General features: G+C 52.5%; 1 protein-coding gene across 1 annotated transcript in view; it reads left to right on the top strand.

Annotated features, from left to right (window-relative positions):
* Window positions 1-6,158: 6,158 nt before the first annotated feature.
* The window catches only part of FBN1 (fibrillin 1), a 197,789-nt gene continuing 192,217 nt past the window's right edge, over window positions 6,159-11,730 (top strand). Inside the window, exon 1 of the mRNA XM_056865827.1 lies at window positions 6,159-6,196. The gene's annotated coding sequence lies outside the window, so the exon portion shown is untranslated. The remainder of the gene's footprint in view (window positions 6,197-11,730) is intronic.

The following is an 11,730-nucleotide window of genomic DNA, read 5'->3' as shown; positions in this document are numbered from 1 at the left end:
CAAGGTCACCCAGCTGGCTTCGTGTATAGGAGCGGGGAAACAAATCCAGTTCACCAGGTTAGCCTCCGCCGCCCATGCGGAGGAGGGGGGAATCAAACCCAGTTCTCCAGATCAGAGTCCGCTGCTCCAAACCACCGCTCTCAACCATTACACCACCCTGGCTCTCTAGCACTCTGAACCATGGCAGCCGCTTGGTTTTCTAAGGCGACTGCTGTGTCAAGCAGGGCTCCTAAGCAGTGAACCCCATCCAAGACAGGAGAAATCTCACGCCCAAGGTCTGCCTTTGCTAACCCAGAGATCCCCTGCCTTGTCAGGATTAAGTTTCAGCTTGTTCACCCTTATCCAGCCCATCACTGACTCCAAGCGCCAGTGGCAAGACAGAACCCACCTTGAAGGAATCTTACAGCTTAAAGTGTTTCCCTATGACTCTTTGCAGGTGTTAGGTACCCTCCCACACAGCAGCGCCTTCCCAAGGACAGGTTCTCAGGCCAGCTAAATAATCCATGCGCTTCAGCTGTGAATCTGGGATGGGAGGAAGGAACTCACCTCCTGGAAAGTTCCACAAATGCAGCCCCAAGGTTGGTTGAAGACAACAGGAGGTCAAGGTCATATTTTTTGAAAGTGCATTATTTGGGCTGTGCGAAAGTGCCCTAAGAACCAGTGCGGCGTAGTGGTTAAGAACGGTGGTTTGGAGCGGTGGGGTCTGATCTGGAGAACCGGGTTTGATTCCCCTCTCCTCCACATGAGTGGCGGAGGCTAATCTGGTGAACTTGATTTGTTTCCCCGCTCCTGCACGTGAAGCCGGCTGGGTGACCTCGGGCCAGTCACGCTCTCTCAGCCCCACCTACCTCACAGGATGTCTGCTGTGGGGAGGGGAAGGTGATTGTAAGCCGGTTTGAGCCTCCCTTAAGTGGTAGAGAAAGTTGGAATATAAAAACCAACTCTTCTTCTTTAGTCCCTGTGAGAAAGGAGTACCATTGTCCAGCACAGGCCGTTGGTTGTTAAGGATGCGCTGAACCGGTTTGAGATGAGAGCGGTATGTGATCATCTACAATCTTCTGTTGCTGTTTGGTTTGGGCCTATCTTGTAGCAGGGCTATCCCTTGGTATCATTCTGGGTTCATCACATTGTTTCCTTACTATATCAGGCAGGTATTATAATTTCCAATAAGTCTGTTGACGATCCTACAAGTGGTTCTGAATGCGTATCTCAGCAAGGAGTGCTAACATTGACCCAAGTTCACTTACAGTCTATCGGTTAACTTGCTGACTGCAGCAGAAAACCCACCACCCTTCTACGCCGGCCAAGATTAAGCCTTAAAAAAAAAATAGTGGAAGAATGTGACGTTAACCTCCCTCACCCTTCTAGGAAACTGTTGGCTCTTTTCTCTTTGGAGCCTCCTGTCGACGTCGAATCTAAGATGTTAGGAATCCACCCGTTGACTTCTGAGGACTGAACATTAGACCAAACTGAGTTATGCGATTTCTGTGTTGCAGTCTTGATCTCACGGGAATGGAGCTCAATACATTTCTGGGCCCCTAAATAAGGGTGGAAACTCCCAAATGTTAACTATCCGCCATAAACAAATGGGTCGTTCTGTGAGTGACATCATTGGGGACAGATCAGGGTTTTGTGTACTCCCAAACTGAAACCTCCTAGAGGTCCGTTTGTCCACATCTGTGGCTGTGCATCAGGAATAAAAGTGATCAGTAAACTCCCTTGGGCAGGGACTTACATTTTTTGCTTATGTGATTTTATGAACATGCCACATATGCTGATGATGCAGTATCATCCTGTGAAACAACTGTGCTTGTTTGGGGAATGATCCAGCCAAATTTAAGCATTTTAAAACCCTTTTTGCTAGTGGGAGCGTGTGCGCTCAAATCTCTAAGTGTGGCAGGACTTTAAAATGTTGTAACTGTAGACTGTGCCCTAAATTTTCATTCCAGAGTGACATTTTATGCTCTCAAACTCAGTGTAAAATAGATCACGTTGAGTAATAAGGTTTAGAATTGGGTTTTTCAGTCTTATGCACCTGGGTGGAAGATCCACTGAAACAGTGGTGCTTTCTTTTGAGTAAATATTCATATTGCTATCAGGTATTCAATGATGCAAACATAGTCAGAATCTGTGTTTCATCCCAAACGAAGGATGGGGAAACTTTGTGGTTTAATTTAAACGCGTTAATGCATTTTTTTTTAAATGACATATTTTGTAAGTTTCATCCATACGACTTGGGCCTTTTATGCATTCTCAGTTTCCTCGCATCTAACGCCCTGTTTCTTCGGTGGGTTTTTCCCAGTTCTGCACTCGTTTTGCTCCCTCCGGTGGTCGATTTGACATCACTCAGCTTTAAATGAAGTGTTTCTCCCTGTAGTTTAAATCAGCAGCTTTTTGGGCTTCATAAAAACTGGTGTCATGTCGAATTGACCACTTGAGGGAGCAGAACACTTGCATAACTGAACCCCCAACACAAAGGCTAACAGATATGTGGTAGAAAACAGCAAGAGTCCAGTAGCACCTTAAAGACAAAATTTCTGGCAGGGTGTGAGCTTTCGTGAGCCACAGCGGACATCTTCCAATACAGCTAGAATGTGAGTCCATCTATCCTTAAGTAAAGAAGAATGAATTAGACACACAAAGGCAATCTAAATGTCAAAAGCAAGTAAATGACATTAGCAGGCTTGATTGGATTAGGTGTGATATGCAGAGGGGTAGTAAAGGTTCCCTGTGCAAGCACCGGGCCATTCTTGACCCATGGGGGTGATGTCACATCCCGACGTTTACTAGGCAGACTTTGTTTATGGGGTGGTTTGCCAGTGCCTTCCTCAGTCGTCTTCCCTTTACCCCCAGCAAGCAGGGCCAACTGGGGTAAAGCTGGGGTAGTAGGCGGGGGGGGGGGGAAATGAGCATTGGTAATGAGACAGGAATCCCAGGTCTCTATTCAATCCCAGAAAATGCATAGTTGTCTTGAGTTGTGGTGTTCATATTGTTGTGGACTAGAGCCCACCTCATCATATCTGTTTACAGTTCTTTCATTCACACATCCACACGTGTGTACCAAGAGGCTGTGAATCCCATGTGTACCAAGAGGCTGTGAATCCCATGCAATACGCCCTCTGAATCTGATGCAAAGATATATAAGTACCGTGTTCATTTCACAATAGCAGTGACAGCGTTCCTCTAAGCCTCGCTATACTGATTTATTTTGTTTATAAGCAGGAGGGGAAATCCCTGGTCCCTAAAGGAACAGAACTGAACTGGTGGATAAGTTCAGTGTCTGTCTTGTCTTTCTATGATTTGTTGTTATTGAAAACAATTGGGGAGGGGCTGTGGCTCAGTGATAGAGCATCTCTGCTTGGCATGCAGAAGGTCCCAGGTTCAATCCCCAGCATCTCCAGTTAAGAACCAAGTAGTAGGTTATGTGAAAGACCGCTGCCTGGAACCCTGGAGAGCAGCTGCCAGTCTGAGTGGACACATGAACACATGAAGCTGCCTTATACTGAGTCAGACCCTCGGTCCACCAAAGTCAGTATTGTCTACTCAGACCTGCAGCGGCTCTCCAGGGTCTCAGGTAGAGGTCTTTCACAACACCTACCTGCCTAGTCCCTTTAACTGGAGATGCCGGGGATTGAACCTGGGACCTTCTGCATGCCAAGCAGAGGCTCTACCACTGAGCCACAGCCCCAATACTGACTCTGATGGACTAAGGGTCTGATTCAGAACAAGGCAGCTTCATGTGCTCAAAAACAAAGGGGGGGGGATATGTGCCAGGCTCAAAGGTGGCAGTCTTTTCTTCCCACAATGCCGGGAAGTGAGTGGAAGAGAAAGGCTGTAGCTCAGTGAGTGAGGGGAAGGGCTGTGGCTCTAGTGGTAGAGCATCTGCTTGGCATGCAGAAGGTCCTAGGTTCAATCCCTGGCATCTCCAGTTAAAGGGACCAGGCAAGTTGGTGATGGGAAAGACCTCCACCTGAGACCCCGGAGAGCCGCTGCCGGTCTGAGTAGACCATACTGACTTTGATGGACCCAGGGTCTGATTCAGTATAGGGCAGCTTTATGGGGATAGGTCGTGGCTCAGTGGCAGAGCGTCTGCTTGGCATGCAGAAGATCCCTGGTTCAATCCCTGGCATCTCCAGTTAAAGGGACTAGGCAAGTAGGTGATGTGAAAGACCTCCGCCTGAGACCCTGGAGAGCTGCTGCCCGTCTGAGCAGGCGATACTGACTTTGATGGAGGAAGAGTGTGAGATTCAGTAGAAGGCAGGTTCGTGTGTTCACGCGGCAGCCTTTTCTCCCCCCCTGGTGCCGGGGAGCGCAGGGCGGCCCATCGCGCGACCTCCCCATCCTCCCGCACCTGCTGCCAGTCGGCGTCCCCGCCGGGGCCACCGTGCCCGGCTGCCCACCTCTCGGGCGTCTCGGCCTTGGCACAGGGGGGTCCTTTCCCTCCCTCCCTCCCTCCCTCCCTCTCCTCCTCCGCCCCGGGGGTGGGGGGCGAGGCAGCCCTTGGGGATCCCAGCGAAGGTTAGCGAGGCGTCTCGACGGGTGCCAAGGCGCTGCGCTCTCCGCCCCGGCGCGCTTTGGCGAGGCTCGCAGGGCTTCCTCGGGGGAAAGCCGCCGGGCTGGGAGAAACCCTTCGCCTCTCCTCTCCGCCCCCCAGCCCAACTTTCTCTCTCTCTCGCGAGAAAGGCAGCGGCGGCGCGGCCGGGCCGGGCCGGGGAGGGGGGCGGTGGGAGAGGAGGGGAAAAGGGGCCGGCGGAAGAGGCGAGGAGAAGGCGGCGGGCAGCGCAGCGCAGCGCAGCGCAGCGCAGGGCAGCGCAGGGCAGGCAGCGCAGCGGCGGAGGAGCCCGGCGAGCGGCGCTGGTGGGTGGGTAGGTGGGTGCTCCGGCGGCGGGATGCGCTCGGCGCGGCGGCCGGGCACGGCTCCGGAGGGGGCTCCGGGCGGGCGGGCGGGCTGGCGGTGCCTCCTTCTCCCTCTTCCTTTCCTCCTCCTCCCCATTCTCCTCTGCTTTCCCTTCTCCTCCTCCTTTTTCTTCCCCTTCTTCCCCCTTCTTCCCCCTTCTTCCCCCTTCTTCCCCTTCTCCTCCTCTTCTTCCCCATCTTCTCCTCCTTCTCCCCCATCTTCTCCTCCTTCTCCCCCATCTTCTCCTCCTTCTCCCCCTTTTTCTTCTCCCCCTTTCTCTTCTCCCCCTTTCTCCTTCTCCCCTTCTCCTTTTTCTTCTCCCTCTTCTCCTTCCCCTTCTTCTTCTCCTTCTTCTTCGCCTTTCCCCCTTCTCCTCTTCCTCTTCTCCCCATCTTCTCCCCATCTTTTCCCCTTCTCCTCCTTTTCCTCCCCCCTTCTCCTTCCTTTTCTTCTTCTCCCCTTCTTTCCCTTCTCCTCCTTTTTCTTCTCCCTCCCCTCCTTCTCCTCCTCCCCTCCTCCTCTTCTTCTTCCCCATCTTCTTCTTCCCCTTCTCCTCCTCCTCTTCTCCTTCCCCTTCCCGTCCTCTTCTTCCCCTTCTCCTCCTCCTCTTCCCCTTCCCCTTCTTGTTATCCTCCCCCTTCTCCTCCTCCTCTTCTTCCCCATCTTCTTCCCCATCTTCTTCCCCTCCCCCTTCTCTCCCTTTTTCTTCTCCTTCTCCCTTTTCTCCTTCTCCCCTTCTTTCCCTTCTCTTCCTTCTTTGCCTTCTCCCTCTCCCCCTCCTCCTCCTCCTCTTCTCCTTCCCCATCTTCTTCTTCCCCTTCCCCTCCTCCTCTTCTCCTTCCCCCCCCCTCCTCCTCCTCCTCTCCCCCTTCCCCGTCTTCTTTCTCTCCCCCTTTCTAACGCTCCTTCTCTCTCTTTGCACAGCGTGGCCGGGGCGAGTCTCCGCGGAGCCGGGGCTGCCCGAAGCGCGCAGGAGGCGCGACCCCCTCCCCGCGGGGGCCCGGAGGCGCGCGGCCCACCTGCAGCCCCCCCAGCCGGCGGCTGCCTTCTCCCCCCGGCCCCGGCTCCGGCTCCCGGGCGCTCCCGGCAGCCGGGCGGCGCGATGCGTCCGGCGGTGGCGCTGGGATTTACCGTGCTGCTGAGCGTCGCCTGGAGCCCGGGCAGCTTGCAAGGGGAGCCCCCCGCCGCCCCGGCCCCGGTGCTCACCTCCGCCAAGGAACCCAGCAGCAGCAGCAGGGCCAGCCGGGCCAAGAGGCGAGGGCAGGCGGCCGGCGCCGTGGGCCACGACGCGCTCAAAGGGTAAGAAGGGGCCGGGCCCGGGGCAGCTTGCCCACCTGCCTGGCCGGCGAGCACGTGCGAGCTGTCAGCTTCATCGCATCACAGAGTCGGAGGGGACCCCCAGGGTCATCCAGCCCAACCCCCTGCGCAAGGCAGGACCGTCCACCCCTGCCTCCTCTCCATCAACACCCTCTCCATCACCCCCGCCTTCCTTCTCCCCTCCAAACAGACTCCTTCCCAAAATATTGTCGAAGGCTTTCGCTGCGGTCGGAGTTCATTGGTTCTTGTGGGTTGTCCGGGCTGTGTGACCGTGTAACTGAGAGACGCCGTCCTTCGGTGTTGCTCCTCTGAAGATGCCGGCCACGGCTGCTGGCGAAACGTCAGGAAAGGAAATACCAAGGCCACGGTCACGCAGCCCGGATAACCCACAAGAACCAAAGATTCCTTTCCTTTTATCCCTTAGAAGCTCCTTGGTCCATTGATCTTGAGCAGCATATATCTAGTGTTGGAGGGATATAAGGATTGAAACAAATCTTGCCGCTGACAATGTAGCCTTGGGGTCCCTATCGCTTAGTAAAAAAGGCATTATGTCAGTCACAGAGGTATTGGATTTGTATATTAAAAGGGGGGAAATACAGTGCGATCGAAGTTCCTCGTAAAAGCGGCATTCCCAAAGGGCATGGGCTAATGAGTCAACAGAGCCAGAAGAGCAAGGGCAGATCCTGTCTGAGTATGGTATATTCAGAATTCTGCCCTGCATTGCCATAGAAGGGTTAGCATTCAATCTAGCCAAGCAAAAAACTCTACAGAGACGAGGAGTTGTCAAATAATATGTATAGGCAGGCCAACCATGTGGAGGGGGTATTCTAAAGAACTGGGATGAACAGACGTGACCAGCACGAAAAGATTATGGTCCTTTAAACAGCTTTGCCCGCGTGAGGATAAGGAGCCCCTTTCGGGATGCAGAGCCAGTTTAAGGGTGGTCAACCTGTGGAGCTGGAGCGTAAGGTTCAATCCCTAGCATCTCCAGCTCAAGAGACTAGACTGTTCAGGGCCGAGTTGGCCATATGAACAGTATCTTTAAAGCAAAGGGGCCATGCAACCAGAGGGAGGGACCATGGCTCAGTGGTAGAGCATCTGCTTGGCATGCAGAAGGACCCAGGTTCGATCCCCGGCATCTCCAGTTAAAGGGACCGGCAAGGAGGTGATGGGAAAGACCCCTGCCTGAGACCCTGGAGAGCTGCTGCTTGCCTGAATAGACAGTACTGACTTTGATGGACCAAGGGTAGAAGGCAGCTTCATGTGCACTGGGCGCCCAACCTTGCTGTGCCTTTTTGGGGAGGGGTGCTGCTGGCTAGATGTTTGCTCTGCCGGAGGGGCCGGTGTGTGGGGCGAGGGGCCTTCCGGCGCTCTTTGCCTCTTTCCCAAGCCAAGGCTCCTAGTCCTGGGAGAGGAGAGGAAGCTGCCCACGGATGTGTTTGGGAGTAGAAAAGAGCAGGAGTCCAGTTAGTGCCTGAAAGAATAACCAAATTTCTGGCAGGGTAGGCGCTTTCGTGAGCCACAGCTCACTTCTTCATTTGGGAGTGACGTTTGGAACACAGGATGGAGATCCTGGACAGGTCGGAGCTCCCACTTCTTTGCTTCTAAAAACTAAACTGGGGATGAGGAGTGGGGTCAGCAGGTGAAGTGAGGTCTTGATGCACCTTCTGGGTAGCTCAGAAAAAAGCTAGCTGGATAAGCGGCCGCCTTATCTGCCCTATGCTTTTCTGCCTTGCTGTTTCTTGTATTTAGTCAATCTGCAGGGTTTGAAGCCAAGATAACTCCTTTGAGTCATGTAGCCACCCTTAGGTTTGGGCACGGCCAGTGTGATTTTGATACCAGCAAGTAAATTCTAGGAAGGGGGTCAGGAAAGGTGACTTTGGGTGCTGACTGCTGGCCCAGGGCGCTTAACACCAGTCGTGATGCTGCATTCATAAATTGGCACAGATGTTTACAGTTGGCGTGTCAGACCCGCCAAAAACGGCATACCGTTTGGGCAGCTCTGAGGAGTGCCAGCTTTCCAACTGTCCTCTGCCTTTTGATAGCACATCTTGTGAGAAAATTTGCCAGAGGGCTGTGCTCTGTGTTTGGGGCTGGGGCTGTGGTTTTCTCCAAATCGGATTAGCAAAGGCTCCTGTAGGGATTTCTCGTCTGCGTTTTCTTTGGCAGAATCTGGCTGGGCTCACTTGCTGGAGCCCTCTTGGTCCTCTCTGTGTGTCCTGCTGACAGCGTTGGGGCCGTGCCTCTCGTCCTGCCGGTTTATCTTCTCTTCGCTGCCTCGAGTATATTTCTTAAAGCAATCTTGATATGAAACGGCTTGTTTTGGGGAAGCGCGTTGGCTTTTTCATGGCTCTGGGGTCGTGCTGCTCTGTCTCTACATTTGGAGGGGAGATCGGAAAGGTCGGCTTCCGAGAACTTGGTCGCAGTGCCAAAAGTGGAGGAAGAGTGCTCCTGCAGAGTCTCTGTGGGCACTAATTAGATTTTTTCCCCCAAATTGTCAAGCAAACTTTGAGCTGAGATTGCAGTGGAGCACACCGCTGCCTTGTCCTTAACTGGCCTTCTGAAGAGGGCAGGTGTGTGTGTGTGTGTGTGAATGAGAGAGCCAGGCTGTGTAGCTTGCTACTGGGCAGGCTGCAGTGGGTACAGTATTAGAGGCGTTAATTAGCAGTGTGCTGTTCTTTTGGACGTGCCAGGGTGGTGTAGTGGTTAAGAGCAGTGGTTTGGAGCAGGCGGACTCTGATCTGGAGAACCAGGTTTGATTCCCCGCTCCTCTGCATGAGCGGCGGAGGCTAATCTGGTGAACTGGATTTGTTTCCCCACTCCTACACGTGAAGCCAGCTGGGTGACCTTGGGCTAGTCACAGCTCTCTTAAAGCTCTCTCAGCCCCACCTACCTCACAGAGAGTCTGTTGTGGGGAGGGGAAGGGGAAGGTGATTGTAAGCTGATTTGATTCTCCCTTAAGTGGTAGAGAAAGTCGGCATATAAGAACCAACTTCTTCCTCCTCCTCCTCTTCCTCCTCCTCTTCCTCCTCTTCTTCCTCTTTCTCCTCCTCTTCCTCCTCTTCTTCCCCCCGTCTCTGCTCTTCTTTATCTCCTGTAAAAATTATTCTTAGATCGCTTGGACACTTGTTCTTCTTTTACGTTCACGGGCTTATGACGGCTGCAAGGAGTTCTGTGCTTCCCACCGCGTTTGCTGGTGCTTCGGCTTTGCGTTACTAATTGCTTTGCAAATAACCTGCCCGTTGCTGTTGCTCGGTTTGGTCCCTCTGTGGCGCATGACGTCTCCCATCAAGCTCTTGGGCTGGCTTCCCGGTGCCCATTCCTTTAGACTCCAGATATGTCAAGTTTTGGCAAGAGGCAGACAGCTTAAGTGAACATAAAAAAAAACTGTTTAAGCCATCCTTAAGCATAGCAAAGATGGAACACGGACAGGAAAGAGATATTCTTACAGTTTACATTGTAAAGAGGCGACTGTAAATAATAATAATGATCTTAACTAAAGGAAGCTCTTGTGTGGATTAATTCAAGTCTGAGTTTCACCCATAACTTTTTCTTTTTGTGGAGTTTGATGGTATCGTTGGTAAGATGTTGCTGAACTGGGCTGGTTTTATTTTTTTTAAATGACATTCCAACTGTCTTGGTAAACATTCTGTCTTTCATTTTTCTGCTCCTTTTTGTTTTGTCTCTTCACATTGCTCTCTTTTCTTTTGTGGGTTCCTTCAGATGATTTTGAGACATCTTGTAGTCATTAAGCAAGGGAAGGGAACCTTTGAAGGAAGTACCACTATCAGGACGCAGGGTCTGATCTCAGCTGCAGATTCCACATTTTGTTTTTACAGATTCCCAGCTCTGTCCCATAGTGGCCTGACCCTGCATAGATTGCCCTGCATGTTCACATGAAGCTGCCTTATGCTGAATCAGACCCTTGGTCCCTCAAAGTCAGCATTGTCTACTCAGGCAGTGGCTTTCCAGGGTCTCAGGCAGAGGTCTTTCACATCACTAACTTGCCTAGTCCCTTTAACTGGAGTTGACGGGGATTGAACCTGGGACCCTCTGCATGCCAAGCAGAGGCTCTACCCCTGAGCTACGTCCCTTCCCCAAATAATTCCTTGGTTCATCAAGTTCAGTGCAGCCTACTCAGAACAGCAGCAGCTCTTGGGAGCTTCAGCAGAGGTCTTTCACATCACCTTCTACTGATCCTTTTGAACTGGAGATGTCGGGGATTGAACCTGGCACCTTCTGCATGCCAGGCGGATGCCTTACCACTGAACCACAGGCTTCTGCATGCATTCCTTTGAGTATATTAAACATCTGCTTGACACAGTTTGTTCTTGGCTCCCCAGGGCTCCTGTGGTATAGTGGTTAGAGTGTTGGACCGGGGACTGGGGAGGCCCGAGTTCAAATCTCCGCTCACCCGAGCAGCTCAGTGGATTACTTTGGGCCAGTCACTCTCCTTCTCTGCCTTATGTCACAGGGTTGTTGTTAAGGGCAGAATGGAGGAGGGGAATATTGCATACAATGTCCTGAGCTCCTTGGAGGAAGGGTGGAGTAAAAATGTGATAGGTGTGCACCGAAGATGGCACTGGTCCCATTTCCCCCTCCCAAGCCATTTCCCAGTTGGGCCAGTGCAGCTGAGTCCCAGTGGTGGCAGATGCTTGCTAAGCAAGTGCCTGGCACCGTACGGCAGAGGATGTAGTGACTCTTGGCTGGCTCACTGCTTTGGCGAAAGAAGGTATCGGTGTTGCTGCTTGGCATCAAAGAACCCTGGATTGTGTGGTCGTGCCAACACCTTTCTGGTCCCAAGAGGAGTTGGGCAGAACCAACGAGGGGGCGTGTTTAGTGGGTGGGAGAGCCAGCGTGGAGTAGTGGTTAATAGTGGTGGTTTGGAGTGACGGACTCTAATCTGGGGAACCGGGTTTGATTCCCCACTCCTCCTCATGAGTGGTGGACGCTAATTTCGGCAACTGGGTTCGATTCCCCTCTCCTCCACATGAGTGGAGGGCACTAATCTGGTGAAGTGGGTTGGTTTCCCCACTCCTACACATGACGCCAGCTGGGTGACCTTGGGCTAGTCACAGCTCTTTTAGAGCTCTCTCAGCCCCACCTACCTCACAAGGTGTCTGTTGTGGGGAGGGGAAGGGGAGGTGATTGTAAGCCAGTTTGATTCTTCCTTAAGTGATAGAGAAAGTAGGCATATAAAAACTATCTCCTCTTCTTCTCACTTGTCCCCTAAGCGTGTCTACCCAAACTTATCACTCTCTAAGGTAGTGGTGACTGTGACCACCTCTTCCAGGAGAATTGGACAGCTTGGAACTAGCATGGGGTTTTGTGAGCAGATTTGGGAAGAGTGAAGAGATCAACCCCTGTTTGTAACAAGATGATGGTAAAGGCTTCTTTAGGGGCTGTGGCTCAGTGGCAGAGCATCTGCTTGACATGCAGAAGGTCCACAGGTTCAATCCCTGGCATCTCCAGTTCAAGGGACTAGGCGAGTAGATGATGTGAAAGACCTCTGCCTG

Source organism: Euleptes europaea, chromosome 20 (assembly GCF_029931775.1).
Source record: "Euleptes europaea isolate rEulEur1 chromosome 20, rEulEur1.hap1, whole genome shotgun sequence".
NCBI classification, from domain to species: domain Eukaryota; kingdom Metazoa; phylum Chordata; class Lepidosauria; order Squamata; family Sphaerodactylidae; genus Euleptes; species Euleptes europaea.
Note: the sequence above shows the minus strand (reverse complement) of the source record. Positions and strands in the feature narration are given on the sequence as shown.